At 37.5% G+C, this 18354-nt stretch overlaps 1 protein-coding gene and 1 long non-coding RNA gene across 19 annotated transcripts in view; one reads left to right on the top strand and one right to left on the bottom strand.

The window, feature by feature from the left end:
- Window positions 1-18354, bottom strand: part of PEAK1 (pseudopodium enriched atypical kinase 1) — a 363497-nt gene that overhangs the window by 201613 nt on the left and 143530 nt on the right. For 7 of the 18 annotated variants that reach the window (XM_077123672.1, XM_077123661.1, XM_077123663.1 and 4 more), the window contains one exon: window positions 1426-1508. The exons of the other annotated variants lie outside the window; for them this stretch is intronic. The gene's annotated coding sequence lies outside the window, so the exon portion shown is untranslated. The remainder of the gene's footprint in view (window positions 1-1425; window positions 1509-18354) is intronic. 18 annotated transcript variants of the gene reach the window in all.
- LOC143652262 (uncharacterized) overlaps window positions 389-18354 on the top strand; it is a 29349-nt gene continuing 11383 nt past the window's right edge. Inside the window, exons 1-2 of the long non-coding RNA XR_013160538.1 lie at window positions 389-658; window positions 13817-13865. This is a non-coding gene — a long non-coding RNA (uncharacterized LOC143652262). The remainder of the gene's footprint in view (window positions 659-13816; window positions 13866-18354) is intronic.

The raw sequence follows: 18354 nt of genomic DNA on the forward strand, positions 1-18354 counted from the left end.
CTTCATCACAGGATCATATAACTTAAACAATTTACCTTTTCAAACTGGTTACAATGAAAAGCTTACTGAGAAGATGTAAAACTGCTAATAGTCAAATTAAGAATGTCTACAAATGATACTAATGGCAAAAGCAGCATGATGTAAATCCTATCTAATCTTTCCCGATAAAGGGTTTCAATTCTGCTTTTGTTAGTTACTAGCTAAGTAATCTTCAGCACTTTCTTTTTCTGAGCCTCAATATCATTTTTAAAACAGGGATGTGCTGGTTTGAATGGATTATGTGCCCTAGAAAGCCATATTTTAATTCTGATCCAACAATGTAGGTTGGAATCTTCTGAGTAGATTATCTCCATGGAGATGGGCCACACCCAATTCTGGATATTGACTTTTGATTAGATGAAAATGTGACTCCACCCCATTCCAGGTGGGTCTTGATTAGCTTACTGGAATCCTTCAAAAGAGGAAACATTTTGGAGAAATGACAAGAACAAGAGAAACAACAGAAGCCTCAGAGCCAGCAGAAACTTCACAGCAGAGCTGACACAGATGTAGACATGTGGAGAACAGAGATGAGGATGTTCGGAAATGCCTGCAGTCCAGAAGATGTCACCATGAGACATTAAGCAAGCCAGAACCTGGAGAGGCAGATGCCAGCCATGTGAGTACTCAGCTGACAAAGGTGTTTCTAACCATGAACCTTCCTTGAATTACTTTAATTCTTGCTGGTTTACTTAACCAGTCTTGCTGGTTTCTTAATTTGGGCATTTTCACTACCTTAGAACTGTAAACTTGTAACTTTTAAAATTCCCCTTTATAAAAGCTGTTTCAGTTCTGATACATCACACTCCAGCAGCTAGCAAACTAACCCAAGGGATAATACCATCTATGTCACATGATTATTGTGAATGAGATGAGTTAGCTCATGTAAAGACCCAACAATTGGGTCTGGCACAGAATAGGTGCTGTACAAATGGTAGTTACTTTCTCTAATTTCCTAAATTTTAGGTGAACAGAGAATGCTTTCCCCTCATTTTACTTTTGCAGAGAGCCCCAGTCTTCACCTATAGTGGTCAGCAGTTGCACAACTAAATCTAAACAATACAGGAGCATTGTCACATAATGGAAGGCAAATGGGTTCTGGAGTCAAAAAATATGAATTTGAATTTTAGCTTCATTATCTAAGAACAATTTATCTAACCACTCAAAGCATTTCATCTTAATATGAGAATATTATCTAGATTTTTATCAGTTTTTCTTTCATATTCACAGAGACTTTCAAATACTTCAAAAGGGGTATATTTCCTCCACATTAGTACAGCAAGGTTTAAAATTATCAGGTTAGTTGTTGGCATAAGGCAGGAGATTAATAAATGAGATTCAAGACTAGACTAAACATTTTACATTATGGAAAGAAAAAGTACAAACCCAGTTTAACTATCTCCAATTGTAGGCATTATGTCATTGCTTCATTTTCTTTCCTTAAGAATGGACCTCAAATATTCTGCTTCCTACAGGAAGATTCAAAGTGGGGAATATGTGTTAATGAAGAATGTTAGAATTATACATTAAAACTGAGCATTCTTTAATTCACCATAAGGCAGGGTCATACTTTTATTTATTCTATTTAATGGACTTGTTTCTTAAGTGACATAATAACCAAAAGATATTTTAGTTGGTTAACACAACAAAAATCAATATAGGTTTAAGTAGCTAAAAAGTTATAATTTCTTTTAAGATAAAGAATTTTACTTAGCTCAAAAATTATCTTCAAAGAATAGTAGTAGCTTTGTTAAAGATGAAACTATTTGGGTTCATGAAGCACTGTAATTCATTACACTATACAAAAGTCCTCTTAAAGCTATATAGTTCTTAGCGTTTTGGTGAAGAGGGTGAGTGGTGAGCTATATACTTACAGGAATCTGATGAAAGCATTAATCTCATTCCCAGAAAAATATACATACAATATGTAGCAAATAATTGAGTCATTAAACCCAATCATGTACACTTACAGATCTCTAAAACATAATTGATGGTAACTTTTGTTCTTGAGTTATTCAAAATGCATGGACTTACAGGATCTTAGGACCTTCAGCAATTGAGCAATCATCTAATGCAAACTGCTAATAGGAAAATGAAGAAACAGTAGCCCAGAGACTGAAAGGAATTAACTAAGCTCTTACTGCTCTCAGGAAAACAGACCTCTGGTGTCCAATCACCATGCTAATCAACATTGACCTGAAGAATTTGTAGTGCCTTTGGATCAGAGTGATTCGCATAAGGAAACCAGAATAATACACTTTAAAATGATTTTTTGATCTGGACACATAATAGGTCATCTCAGTTATTAAGAGAATGAATTTAGCGCCCTCCTCTCCCTCTTTGTCCGCCGGCACGGTGCGGCGCTCACGCCCAGCCAGCCGGCCCGCCCTCCTCTCCCTCCTTGTCCGCCGGCCCGGCGCGGCGCTCACGCCCCGCCAGCCGGCCCGCCCTCCTTTCCCTCTTTGTCCGCCGGCCCGGCGCAGCACTCACACCCCGCCAGCCGGGCCGCCCTCCTCTCCCTCTTCCCCCTTCTGCTCCCGCGGCACTCCATCCGCCATCTTATCCTTCCCTTTCTCCTCCTGCTCCGGCGGCTCTCCAACCACCACCGTGCCCTCTTCCGCCTTCACCGGCTCCTCCGCCACCAGCCTCGACAGCCTTGCCACCCTCACCTTTCCTCCTCCAGAACAGCTACGGGGGGAGTGGAGACGATACAGAGCAGCTCCCGGAGCCACGACGGAGATCAAAGGAACAGCGTACCCCATCCTGGAATGGCTGACTGTCTGGGAGAACCAGCTCCGGTGAGATCGCCGAGGGGCGCGGGCTTTCCCGGGCGGAACGGCAAGTGGCCGGAGTCCCTCCCTTCCTCCTTCCCAGGCCAGCTGGCAGAATTAGGCAGGCGGTCCCCTTGGGCCGCAGCGGCTGGCACCCCCACCACGCGAGGCCCCCCGGACCGACTGAGAGAGTTGGGTCGGAAATCCCCAGACCGCGGAGAACGGTGACCGGGGGGGTCCTTTCCAAACACGTGACTCCCCGGTCCGGCTGGGAACAGTGCACTCTCCCGGGCTGCAGCAGCTGGTGCCCTCCCGCCACGCTTGGTGCCCCGGGCCAACTAGGAAATTCGGTCGGGCGCTTTCCCGGGCTGCAGCGGCCGGCGACCTTCCCCTCGTTCAGACCCCCAGGCTGGCTGGCACTCTTCCAAGCCGCTTCAGCTGCCGAACCTCCCCCATGGTGAGAGTTTTCCAAAGTTAAGGGACCCACAGCAACTTTTACTGGTGGAACCCATACACAAACGTGTGCCATGAGCGCCACCTACTGGGCAAGATAAGAAAAACAGAACCCAGAGATTTCACAGAAAAATCTTTCAACCTGTGGGGTCCAACACCCAGGGAAATCTGACTAAATGCCCAGACGCCAGCAGAAGATAACGGATCACGCTCAGAAAAGTGAAAATATGGCCCCGTCAAAGGAACAAACCAATAGTTCAAATGAGATACAGGAGCTGAGACAACTAATGCTGAATATACGAACAAAAATGGAAAACCTTTTCAAAAACGAAATCGATAAATTGAGGGAGGACATGAAGAAGACATGGGCTGAACATAAAGAAGAAATAGAAAAACTGAAAAAACAAATCACAGAGCTTATGGAAGTGAAGGACAAAGTAGAAAAGATGGAAAAAACAATGGATACCTACAATGATAGATTCAAAGAGACAGAAGATAGAATTAGTGATTTGGAGGATGGAACATCTGAATTCCAAAAAGAAACAGAAACTATCGGGAAAAGAATGGAAAAATTTGAACAGGGGATCAGGGAACTCAAGGACAATATGAACCGCACAAATATACGTGTTGTGGGTGTCCCAGAAGGAGAAGAGAAGGGAAAAGGAGGAGAAAAACTAATGGAAGAAATTATCACTGAAAAGTTCCCAACCCTTATGAAAGACCTAAAATTACAGATCCAAGAAGTGCAGCGCACCCCAAAGAGATTAGACCCAAATAGGCGTTCTCCAAGACATTTACTAGTTAGAATGTCAGAGGTCAAAGAGAAAGAGAGGATCTTGAAAGCAGCGAGAGAAAAGCAATCCATCACATACAAGGGAAACCCAATAAGACTATGTGTAGATTTCTCAGCAGAAACCATGGAAGCTAGAAGACAGTGAGATGATATATTTAAGTTACTAAAAGAGAAAAACTGCCAACCAAGACTCCTATATCCAGCAAAATTGTCCTTCAAAAATGAGGGAGAAATTAAAACATTCTCAGACAAAAAGTCACTGAGAGAATTTGTGACCAAGAGACCAGCTCTGCAAGAAATACTAAAGGGAGCACTGAGTCAGATATGAAAAGACAGAAGAGAGAGATATGGAGAAGAGTGTAGAAAGAAGGAAAGTCAGATATGATATATATAATACAAAAGGCAAAATGGTAGAGGAAAATAATATCCAAACAGTAATAACACTTAATGTTAATGGACTGAATTCCCCAATCAAAAGACATAGATTGGCAGAATGGATTAAAAAACAGGATCCTTCTATATGCTGTCTACAGGAAACACATCTTAGACCCAAAGATAAATATAAGTTGAAAGTGAAAGGTTGGGAAAAGATATTTCATGCAAATAACAACCAGAAAAGAGCAGGAGTGGCTATACTAATATCCAACAAATTAGACTTCAAATGTAAAACAGTTAAAAGAGACAAAGAAGGACACTATATACTAATAAAAGGAACAATTAAACAAGAAGACTTAACAATCATAAATATTTACGCACCGAACCAGAATGCCCCAAAATATGTGAGGAATACACTGCAAACAGTGAAAAGGGAAATAGACACATATACCATAATAGTTGCAGACTTCAATTCACCACTCTCATCAATGGACAGAACATCTAGACAGAGGATCAATAAAGAAATAGAGAATCTGAATATTACTATAAATGAGCTAGACTTAACAGACATTTATAGGACATTAAATCCCACAACAGCAGGATACACCTTTTTCTCAAGTGCTCATGGATCATTCTCAAAGATAGACCATATGCTGGGTCACAAAGCAAGTCTTAACAAATTTAAAAAGATTGAAATCATACACAACACTTTCTCAGATCATAAAGGAATGAAGTTGGAAATCAATAATAGGCGGAGTGCCAGAAAATTCACAAATACATGGAGGCTCAACAACACACTCTTAAACAACAAGTGGGTCAAAGAAGAAATTGCAAGAGAAATTAGTAAATACCTAGAGGTGAATGAAAATGAAAACACAACATATCAAAACTTATGGGATGCAGCAAAGGCAGTGCTAAGAGGGAAATTTATTGCCCTAAATGCCTTTATCAGAAAAGAAGAAAAGGCAAAAATGCAGGAATTAACTGTCCACTTGGAAGAACTGGAGAAAGAACAGCAAACTAATCCCAAAGCAAGCAAAAGGAAAGAAATAACAAAGATCAGAGCAGAAATAAATCAAATTGAAAACATGAAAACAGTAGAGAAAATCAATAAGACCAGAAGTTGGTTCTATGAGAAAATCAATAAGATTGATGGGCCCTTAGCAAGATTGACAAAAAGAAGAAGAGAGAGGATGCAAATAAATAAGATCAGAAATGGAAGAGGAGACATAACTACTGACCTCACAGAAATAAAGGAGGTAATAACAGGATACTATGAACAACTTTACATTAATAAATACAACAATTTAGATGAAATGGACGGGTTCCTGGAAAGACATGAACAACCAACTTGGACTCAAGAAGAAATAGATGACCTCAACAAACCAATCACAAATAAAGAAATTGAATTAGTCATTCAAAAGTTTCCTAAAAAGAAAAGTCCAGGACCAGACGGCTTCACATGTGAATTCTATCAAACATTCCAGAAAGAATTAGTACCAACTCTCCTCAAACTCTTCAAAAAAATCGAAGTGGAGGGAAAACTACCTAGTTCATTTTATGAAGCCAACATCACCCTCATACCAAAACCAGGCAAAGATATTACAAAAAAAGAAAACTACAGACCAATCTCTCTAATGAATATAGATGCAAAAATCCTCAATAAAATTCTAGCAAATCGTATCCAACAACACATTAAAAGAATTATACATCATGACCAAGTAGGATTCATCCCAGGTATGCAAGGATGGTTCAACATAAGAAAATCAATTAATGTAATACACCATATCAACAAATCAAAGCAGAAAAATCACATGATCATCTCAATTGATGCAGAGAAGGCATTCGACAAGATTCAACATCCTTTCCTGTTGAAAACACTTCAAAGGATAGGAATACAAGGGAACTTCCTTCAAATGATAGAGGGAATATATGAAAAACCCACAGCTAATATCATCCTCAATGGGGAAAAACTGAAAACTTTCCCCCTAAGATCAGGAACAAGACAAGGATGTCCACTATCACCACTATTATTCAACATTGTGTTGGAGGTTCTAGCCAGAGCAATTAGACAAGAAAAAGAAATACAAGGCATCAAAATTGGAAAGGAAGAAGTAAAACTATCACTGTTTGCAGACGATATGATACTATACGTCGAAAACCCGGAAAAATCCACAACAAAACTACTAGAGCTAATAAATGAGTACAGCAAAGTAGCAGGTTACAAGATCAACATTCAAAAATCTGTAGCATTTCTATACACTAGTAATGAACAAGCAGAGGTGGAAATCAAGAAACGAATCCCATTTACAATTGCAACTAAAAGAATAAAATACCTAGGAATAAATTTAACTAAAGAGACAAAAAGCCTATATAAAGAAAACTACAAAACACTGCTAAAAGAAATCACAGAAGACCTAAATAGATGGAAGGGCATACCGTGTTCATGGATTGGAAGACTAAATATAGTTAAGATGTCAATCCTACCTAAATTGATCTACAGATTCAATGCAATACCAATCAAAATCCCAACAACTTATTTTTCAGAAATAGAAAAACCAATAAGCAAATTTATCTGGAAGGGCAGGGTGTCCCGAATTGCTAAAAACATCTTGAGGGAAAAAAAAACGAAGCTGGGGGTCTCGCGCTGCCAGACTTTAAGTCATATTATGAAGCCACAGTGGTCAAAACAGCATGGTATTGGCATAAAGATAGATATATCGACCAATGGAATCGAATAGAGTGCTCAGATATACACCCTCTCATCTACGGACATTTGATCTTTGATAAGGCAGTCAAGCCAACTCACCTGGGACAGAACAGTCTCTTCAATAAATGGTGTCTAGAGAACTGGATATCCATATGCAAAAGAATGAAAGAAGACCCATATCTCACACCCTATACAAAAGTTAATTCAAAATGAATAAAAAATCTAAACATTAGGTCTAAGACCATAAAACAGTTATAGGAAAATGTAGGGAGATATCTTATGAATCTTACAATTGGAGGCGGTTTTATGGACCTTAAACTTAAAGCAAGAGCACTGAAGAAGGAAATAAGTAAATGGGAGCTCCTCAAAATTAAACACTTTTGTGCATCAAAGAACTTCATCAAGAAAGTAGAAAGACAGCCTTCACAATGGGAGACAATATTTGGAAATGACATATCAGATAAAGGTCTAGTATCCAGTATTTATAAAGAGATTGTTCAACTCAACAACAAAAAGACAGCCAACCCAATTACAAAATGGGAAAAAGACTTGAACAGACACCTACCAGAAGAGGAAATACAAATGGCCAAAAGGCACATGAAGAGATGCTCAATGTCCCTGGCCATTAGAGAAATGCAAATCAAAACCACAATGAGATATCATCTCACACCCACCAGAATGGCCATTATCAACAAAACAGAAAATGACAAGTGCTGGAGAGGATGCGGAGAAAGAGGCACACTTATCCACTGTTGGTGGGAATGTCAAATGGTGCAACCACTGTGGAAGGCAGTTTGGCGGTTCCTCAAAAAGCTGAATATAGAATTGCCATACGACCCAGCAATACCATTGCTAGGCATCTACTCAAAGGACTTAAGGGCAAAGACACAAACGGACATTTGCACACCAATGTTTATAGCAGCGTTATTTACAATTGCAAAGAGATGGAAACAGCCGAAATGTCCATCAACAGAAGAATGGCTAAACAAACTGTGGTATATACATACGATGGAATATTATGCAGCTTTAAGACAGGATAAACTTATCAAGCATGTAATAACATGGATGGACCTAGAGAACATTATGCTGAGTGAGTCTAGCCAAAAACTAAAGGACAAAGACTGTATGGTCCCACTGATGTGAACGGACATTCGAGAATAAATGTGGAATAGGTCATTGGTAACAGAGTCCAGCAGGAGGTAGAAACAGGGTAAGATAATGGGTAATTGGAGCTGAAGAGATACAGACTGTGCAACAGGACTAGATACAAAAACTCAAAAATGGACAGCACAATAATACCTAATTGTAAAGTAATCATGTTAAAACACTGAATGATGCTGCATCTGAGCTATAGGTTTGGTTTCTTTGTTTGTTTGTTTGTTCGTTTTTTTTTTTTTTTACTATTATTACTTTTATTTCTTTTCTCTATATTAACATTCTATATCTTTGTCTGGTGTGTCGGTAGTTCTTCTAAACCAATGCAAATGTACTAAGAAACAATGATCATGCATCTATGTGATGATGTTAAGAATTACTGATTGCATATGTAGAATGGTATGATTTCTAAATGTTGGGTTAATTTCTTTTTTTTTCCATTAATTAATAAAAAAAAAAAAAGATAATGAATTTATGAGAAAGCTGACTTTCACTTAACCTTTCTGGTACTGAGATTCTTTAAACACAAAACGGAAATAAGACTTCACCTCACATGAATGTTTTAAGGGTAAAGTGGGATAACATGTATAAAGGATTTAACATGGTGCCTAGTACAGAGTAAGTACTCAGGAAATTATATTTCTTAACACCCTGTCTGGATAGTTCATTTGAACAACCCAATACACAGAGCCCAGAATGGAAACGAGGGATTGTAACCTTAATGTTATACCAGGATACATCCCAGAGTAAGTTGGGCAGATAATTAAAAAGTATTGGTATCCGTGGAATTTTGGGTACCTGTGTGACACCTAAGGCTCAGAGTAGGAGTTCTGCAGTTCTGAAGGTCTGTTGAACTTCAACTGTTGAACAGATGAGGCTTCAATTAGAGATAAGAATGAAGCCAATCATATTAGGACTAAGGTAAATTAAAATACAGGGGTAGGGAGGACATTGTATTTTAGAACTTCAACTACTCTATGAAACCAAGGAAAAGAGGTTTATTTTGTCCAAAACCTAAATTTTCTGTAGCACATAATCTAACTCCACCCATCTAGATAGACCATTTAAACAACCCAAAGAGAGCCCAGAATGGAAATGAGGGCTTGTAATTCTTAATGTAATAATGTATAGCTTAATGTAATGCCTGGATATATCCCAGAGTATGTTGAGCAGATAATTATAACGTATTGGCAATGTCCCAATGAGGGATGGGAGAAAAAATATGGAATTATTAAATTTTAACACTGGGGAAACCCCTGATACTACCTCAAACATTAGGGACTCCCAAGTCAATAGGCCAAGCCCTTGATCCTGACACTTGCTCTTGGGAAGCTTATTTGTAGCAAGCTATGCCTAAGAGTTACTTCCAGGGGACCCCTTTTGTTGCTCAGATGTGGCCTCTTGCTCCCTCTAAGCCCAGCTCTGCATGTAAAATCATTACCCTCCCACCTACGTAGGACATGACATCCAGGGGTATGGGTTTCCTTAGCAACATGAGACATGACTCCCAGAGACAAGCCTCACTCTGGCACTGTGGGATTGACAATGCCTTCCTAACCAAAAGGAGGAAAAAGAAATGTAACAAAATAAGGTGTCAGTGGCAAGAGAGTTCAAATAGCTTCAAATAGTTGAGGGCTATTTTGGAGGCTACTTTATGCAAGCCTCAGCTACATACTGCTAATTGCCATGGTTTGCTAACCCCCAAAACATCATTCCTGCTAATCATAAAGAACACCAGGGCTCTATCTGAGATTCTACTAAAGTTTCATGCGCTAAGTTTGCTTTTCAGAAACCTAAAACCGTCAGATGGTTCCTAGGCCAGATAAGTCCCTGACCCAGAGATGCCAGTCTCTCCAAGAACATCAACCAGTTCATGTGCCATTCCATACTGTCGACACCCCTTTTCAACATCAAAAAACATGCTAGAATGGGCATAACCCAATTATCCCTGAAAATTGGGAAAAGGATTAAGGGAGAAGAAAAAGTTATAACAGAGAAGATTAACTAATGAGTATGACTACTGAATTATTATATAGAGATTTATTTTTAGTCTCCAGGGCCGTGGAGCAGCTAGAAGGAAAAACCTGGAATTGTGGAATACTAACCCATACCAAACTCTGAAATCTATTCTATAACTACTTGTTAAAATGTACTTTGAAATGTAGTGCTTTTTTGTATATATGCTATATTTCACAATAAAAAATGTTAAAAAAAAAAAAAGAGGAAATTGTCCTTTAAGTCCCAGGACAAATGCGTCTTTTCTGTATAACCTTCCCTGACTTTCTTTTGGCAGGCTAAGATGCTCTTTCTCCCTGTTCCCACTGCCCTTTCTACACATGTCCTTCATGGAGGTCAATATATCATACTGTAATTCTTCACATATCTCGAGGATCATTACCGATCTCTTTATTTTTGCGTATCTGATGCCTCATACAGTGCCAGGAACATGACAGATGTTCAATAAATATGTATTTAATAAGTGAAACAAATATATATATTTCTTGAGTCATAAAATTGGATAAAATATAAAATGAAATCCTAAAATAAATGAAATTCTTGAGTTGAACTAAATAATTGGCAATTATTGGTCAGTAATTATTGGGTACCTATTAAAAAAATAATATCACTATCCAAGGTATTCTTACAGTGACAAAGAGGATAAAGCTGTCCTCCTTTCAAGAGGAAGTAGGCAAGGACACAGAGTTTTCACCATTTCAGTTTCTTTCTTGGGGTCCTCTTATTCCTTTAGGATTCCCCTTAGGGTTCAGTTTTTTGCCCATTTCATATTCTACTACATCCTCTCTGTTCTTGCTAGGACTGGGAAAACCCTCAAATGAATACCTGTAATCCTGACCTTCAATTGAGCCTCAGACTCCCATATCCAGTTCTTTGCTGGATGTTTCCACCTGAATGGACCACAGGCAAAGCCTCAACATGTTCAAAACTGAGCTATTCACCTTTTCCTAAAAACTGCCCATTCTTTAAATTTCCTAAGACAGCATCACATTCACTTAGTGACTCAAACCAGCAATGTGGCAATAACCTCCTATTTCACCAATCAGTTTTCAAGTTTTAAACACTTTCCAAGTCAAGTTCCAACTCCATTTCTATTATTAGCATCCACATTCAGGTCCTCATTATCTTTCGATATGAATAAATCAGTAGTCTAATTGCCTACCCACCTCTATTATTCTTAGTCTACCTCAAATTCATTTACCATACCGCTGCCAAAATGATTGCTCTAAAATGAAAACCATGCCACAGCTTGCACTATCATACATCAAGCCCTTCAGTGGCTACCTACCACCCATAGGATAAAGTCAAGTTCTTCAGTATGGCATATAAAGTTCTAAATGATTATACTCTTCAACACATGACAAATTCCTATTTGCTCTTCCAGAGTCAAGTCTAGGATCACTTCCTCTGGGAGGCCAGTCCAGAGCATACTTCCCCATCCCACCAAGTTCACACACCATCATGATAAACCTTAAGAGATATTTGCTAAACTGAATCAAAATGAAGCTAAGCAAGTGAAACACAAAGCAGTACATAATTTATACCCATAGAGTGAGTGGAAAGGGAAAAATACGTGGATTTCAGTATGTGTCCAGGGAGAAAAAGTCTTGATCTGGGAATCCAAGGAGTACTTGTTCACAGATAAGTTAGAGAGGATGTGAGAGTATTTGAGAGGATACAACAGAGAAATGGAAGTGAACACATTAAGAGGAGCTAACAAGACATGTATGGCAAGGCTGGAGAGAAAGTAAATAGTAATATAAACTCACAAGTGTGAGCAAGAAGATAGAGCTGTTCTTATTACCTAATGAAACAAAACCTATTGTTTGCAGTAAAAACAGAGAGCATTCACCCTAGTTCTTAGCCAGAAAACTGTAAAATTAGTCAGAACAGGTCAAGTCAGAAGTATAAGTAGTACAAGCAAATCAGTCATCCCAAACTGAAGAAGCATCTCTAAATGGAGCTAGTATCATTTTATTTTATACATTCGATTATATGGCTGTGTACAATACTAACAACTCAAAGCTCCTATTCTATACCAAGGAGAAAGATGATTAGAAAATAGAGACATATGCTAAAAAGCACAGAAGCACTTTTGGAGAGTAAAACCCATCTGCATAGTATTATATGTCTTTTTGTCAACTCTGTAAATGCCAATTCCTTGCTTTCAGATCTGCAGACATTAAAAAGTAAGATACAAAGCTGAATATTAATTTCAACATAACAGTGATGGTATGTCAGAAGTATATAAGTACTGCTCATTCCTGCATAATACCTGTCATTTAAAAACACCCCCACTGATATGAATGAACATTTGTGAATGAAAGGTTAAAAAATTCTTTTGAACAGACATGAATGCACAAACACTAGTCTTTGATTATGAAGTCTCACAAAGACAACACGGTAACATAAAATTCTCTAAGAGGGATTGAAACTGTTACAAGCTTGCTAAACAGAATAATAACAAGCATAAAATAAACTGGCAGCTCACCTATAAGATGCTGACAACCATGTTATGCTCAAGTATGCTGCAGATGATCATTTAGCTGCTGTCAATCAATGTCACCTGTATTTTTCAATACTCCATTTTATGAAAAACCTGCTGGCTTAGAGCATATGGAATCATCCATCTGATCTAACCCCGCAAACAAATGATATGCATTTGTTTCAAATCAAGAAAAGAGAGTTTTATCTTGTGATCATAATCTCAGGTATAAATTGAGACTAATGCCTGCAATTCATACAAATGTAGGGATTTATAAAAGAGTCACACACACACATATATATAAACATATGACATATCTGGCATAAAAGAGAAGTTGTGGGACTCTCTAGTGTGAGGTTTTCCTGAGGTCCAGTTCTTTATTTCCACTTGGCATACTGGATACCTATACTTAAATGTCCTACCAGCACCTGAAACTTAAAAAACCAATGTTATCATCTGCCCTCATTCAAAACCTGTCTTCTGCTGTATTACTTCTCCAACGAAATAAAGCATCAACGTGGCTACAAGTCATGTTGTGATTCTGACTCCTTTACTCACATCCTAGCCAAGCATCAAATCATGTTGTTTCCTTCTCTCAAATATTTCTTAAAGTTATTTCCCACTGCCCAAGCCCACTGCAGTTATCACCAAATGCCCCTCTATCTGTTGTATCATTGGCACAGTTCTCTGTCTTCCCTTCCTATCCCCCCCTCCAAAATCACAGGCTATATTACTGTCAGTGCTATCTTTCTAAAGCCCAAACCTAATCACATTCCTCCCTTCCTCATACCTATATGATAAGCTTCATGATTTGGTATATATGTCCCTTCATAATTTGGCACTAACCTGCTTATTTGTAGAGTCAGCCACTGACACTTGCCCCCTCAAAAATTCTATGCTCTAGCCACAGTAATCTATCTCTGTTCTTTGAACATATCAAGCTTATTAATGGCCCTTTATATATGTTAATCCTTTTTCCAGGAATGCTCACTCTTTCCATTTTCTATTTGTCCTTACAGACTCCTCTGTGAAGCCTCTCCTGATAGCCTCAACCACCACCATAAGCAAGTTAGTCACTCTTCCCTGTGCTTCCATAGTATTTTTATATTGCTATTACAGAATTCCTTAAATTGAGCTCTAATTACTAATTGATAAAGTACAAGAATATACAAGGTTAAGAAAACATTGAGTACTGTAGCTGGGTGATGGGGATTCAAGAAAGCTAAAATCAAGAGAGAAAGTATATTTGATGACAAGTAACTGAAAATCTGATATATATGTGACTTAAACAAACAGGACATTTTTCTTCCCTTGCAGAACAGGAAATCTAAAAGTTAGGCAGTCTAGGGTTGTTGTGGAGGCTCAAGAGGGTCATTATAGACCAAGGCTCTTTCTGCTTTTTGTTCCATTTAAGGTGTTGATTTGTTGCTTCAGAGAGCTGTCTGGTATAGGTGCAAGCAATACTGCATTCAGACAGGAAAGAGCAAAGTGCCAGTTACATCTTTACTTCCTTAACAGAAAAAAAAAGAAAACCTTTTTCCAGTGTCCTTAGGATACTTGGCTTATATCACCTTGTCCACATCTCTTGGATCAGCCAATAATGTCTTCCATGGCCTGATCTCCTTGAGGGCAGAGATTATTTCTCTACTGTAGTACCCAATTCAGTGCCTAGGATAAAGAGGTACTTTTTCTACTGGATGTATGTGTCTAATAAAGTTGCTGTAGTAGTATAATAATATAAAAGCTCTGGTTTCTTAATTTTTTTCTTTTAAATAATATATTTAAAAGTGCTCTAAAAACTGTCAATGCTGTGCAAATATAAGGAATTATTAATATTAAAGTAGTTTGGCATCCATTATCATGAAATATGGTTTCTGCTCTCTCTGTAGAGTACCAGACAGAATTTTAACAAGGAGATGAGATCTAAATTTCTGTCCAAGCAAAATCTTGCTGAATCTCAGTTTACTTAGGAGAAAATGATTATTCATTTCCCAGGGCTCTGGATATAAACAATGTAAATGCACACTGAAATGTGCATTATAACATGCATTATAAACACAATGAGAATGTGTTGAGAGGAAACATGATTCTTATGTAGTATACATAGAGATATTTACCTCTGGTACCTCAATATTAGAAATTAAAAATTAAACCTTATCAGTACCTAGTATGGATGCTGGACATTAGTCCATCAGTTTCTGGACTTGGTCTTGGTTCTTTCATAGTTACAGGGAAGTAAACTGCACCTTGCATTTATACCTCATTAAGAATAAAATGCTTTATCAAAAAAATTCGTGCCTGATTGCAATAATATGTCATTTTGAAAAGCAGTATAAGAAAAACAAAATAAATGGTTGATACAGAATAGCTGACATCAAATCCCAATTCATCAATTAGCAAATTACTGCCAATGAATAAACAGTATTGAAGTGGTCCAAGGTCTCAAAGCACTTCTAAGTTAAATCAAGTAAGAAATAAAATAACAAAAACATTGACTCATAATTTTCCTCTGATTTTTATAACTTTGATTGAGCTTATAAAGAGTAGCCTTTACCTACTCTTGGCTACAAGAGTAACACATCTTAATACAAAATGAGGCATCAAGACTGTAGGGAACTTATGGCTCATTCAGGCCACACTGGTGGTCAGAACTATTTCTGACAAATGATACCCTCGGTGATCTGTTTTCCAAGTTTTCATTAAACGGCATACTTCTTCATCTGTAAGAGTTTTATACTAAAATAAGCATTGAATATGTGTGTGTGTGTGTGTATAACCCAAATAGTAGCCAATACTAAAAAAAAAAAAAGAATAGTTCTGAATCAATAAAATCTCAATACAATATTATAATGAGTGCTGATATAACTTTACATTTATTGGATTTTGAGAGGGTCATTGGCTTTGAAGAGAAACATGATCTTTTGTCACATTCATTTAATTAACTTTCACTTCTCAAATATTCAACTATCTTAACCTTATTATTAAAGACTCATCCTTTCCTGATTCACGTAAGCAGCAATTATTCTGTGTGGGTTACCATGGAATTATTTTTAATAGTAGAAAATGGCTCATCTTCACACAAAATAAGGCATTAAGACCGTATGCAGGCCAGTAAACTCCAGCAGCGAGGTTTCTAGAGAACTGAAGAAATACTGTGAGGTCATATACAGAACTGAAAAATTCCAACAGTGGATCAGACATATCTTACAGTTACATCAGGAAGAGTGGCCTTTATTTCAACAACAACAAGAGTCAGAAAAGTATGAATAAGCTTATGTTTTATAGCTGTATCCACCCAGTTTCAATGACACAATGTTTTGTTTTTAAACCAAGGGAGAAAGAGAATGTTTCATTTCCTGTTTTATCTGCATTTGTAGCTTTATCAGCTAAAGCTACAATAGTGATTATCCTACAAAGGAAATTTGGAGTAATTATAATAAGCAATAAATTATTTGTCATTGTTTGTAAAAAGAAAAACTATTAAGTGATATGTTTACTATGAGGAGTTATTTTAAATATTTAACTTTGCAGATGAAGGGAGGACATTAACCTGAAGACTGATTGCTGTTTAAGACATTTGTTATTCTTTCTCATAAAAAAAATAAAAATAGTAAAGAGAAATAAAGTAAATGGGCCACTGCAGAATAAGAATAAGTTAGGATGCCTTATTTTCTTTGGCACAATGAGTTGCCCAGATCATGTAAGGATTTCTGAAGTGGTAGAGAGCAAGTTTATGCTATAATAGATTATTGTTAACCGTGATAGCTCCTAGGAGGCAGGTCCCATGTTTTTTTGTTTGTTTGTTTTAAACTGAAAGTGACAAAAAACTAAATGTCATGAGGAAGGAGAAACTATGGGGAGGGAAGGAAGGACGGATGCTTTGGTCCAAAGCATCAAACACTACAGCACAGATAATGCCCCAAGGGATTAATCACTGTCATATTCTGACATCAAAGATTCAAACTTCAGCATTGTACAAAATAACCAAAACAGGACTTAATCACATGTAAAAAATGCAGATATGAAAGGTCCAGTCTATGTTTCACTGTCATGCCCTGTTAGATAATAAACTGAATTTAGAAGAATTTAAACAACTTGTACTTGCTAAAATTAAGTCTCAGGATGCACAAAGAATGTGAACTATTCCCTGGAACAGCTGACTTGATGACTTGACGATGGGAAGTACCACTGCCATTCACAGGAAAAAGCATATGTTTCACAGTAACCACTTAAAATCAACACTGTCATTGCTTCTAATAGTAAGAAACTAAAATATTCCAATTTCAAATTCACTACAATCTGAAAATTGAAAATGTACTTTCTCATAAGCTTCTGTTAAAAGTATAGCAGATCATGTGCTACTAATACCTAAGACTGGAACTTCCCTAAAGCATGTATCACTTCAGCTATAACAACTCATCCTCCATGCAGGAATTCAATCCACTCCCGGTCAAAGAGGTGAAAATATTTCTCACAGGAGATTCTCTTGGTATAATAAGATCTCTCTATAAAATTTAAAGTCTGTAGGTATCTGAAATCTGAAGATAAGGTGGAAAAAAGAAGAAACCTACTAGGTGTATACCTCAAAAGTCCCAGTGATGCTGCTTTACAAACTAGAAAATTTGTTGGGTTCTAACAATGCATAATTTGTAAATTGTAACCTGTTAAATATTAGTGGTTATCACTATAACCAATATCTTTAATAAAGCAGGTATACCAAAATTTCAATTACATCTGATCCTTATTCTACTACTGTGTTATGGTCCTCTAGAAACAGAACCAACAGAAGAGATCTGTAAACATAAGGTTTATAAGGGTGTCTCAGGCCACAATGGGATAGGAAGAGTCCAAAATCCACATAGCAGGTTGTGAATTTGGCCGCTCTTATAAAGGATCTGGACAAACTACACAGGAGATACCTGCTGGGTGAAGAAGCAGTGAAAGAGCCTTCAACTGATTGGATTATGGTGTGTTGAGAAGCGCTCCTTAGTTGATCAAATGTAATTAGCCACAGATGCAATCAACTTACTGATGATTTAATGCACTAGCTTTCAGTTTATCAACCAGCCACAAATATCCTTACAGCAATGCTTAGGCCAGAGTTTGCCTGACTAGACACCTGGGCATAATCATTTGGCTTTTAGGTTGACACCAGAACCTAACTATCACAACTATTATCTGTGCTACATTTCAGATAATTAATATTTATAAGGAAAACAAATGGATTGAACTAAGATTATTACAGGAAAAACAGCTCTCTGGTTCAGATATCTTTTAAAAACCCTATAGGTTGTTAATTTATTAAGAAACATTAAGGATTAAAAGTCAATCCTTAGCTCTCATCTAAGCCTTTAACTAGCAAAGAAAACATGAAAATTACAGATTTCTCCTGGTATTTTGCACAAAAATTCTGCTCACCAATATCCTAATCATAAACAAGGACAATTGCAGAACATTTAAGTCAAATAATCTAGCTGAAAATCACAAAGAATCCCTAACAGAAAATTAAGCAGGAGTATTCACTGCTTCATTTCCTTTGGGTACTTTAATAATTGGC

This window comes from Tamandua tetradactyla, chromosome 12 (assembly GCF_023851605.1).
Source record: "Tamandua tetradactyla isolate mTamTet1 chromosome 12, mTamTet1.pri, whole genome shotgun sequence".
Classification (NCBI taxonomy): domain Eukaryota; kingdom Metazoa; phylum Chordata; class Mammalia; order Pilosa; family Myrmecophagidae; genus Tamandua; species Tamandua tetradactyla.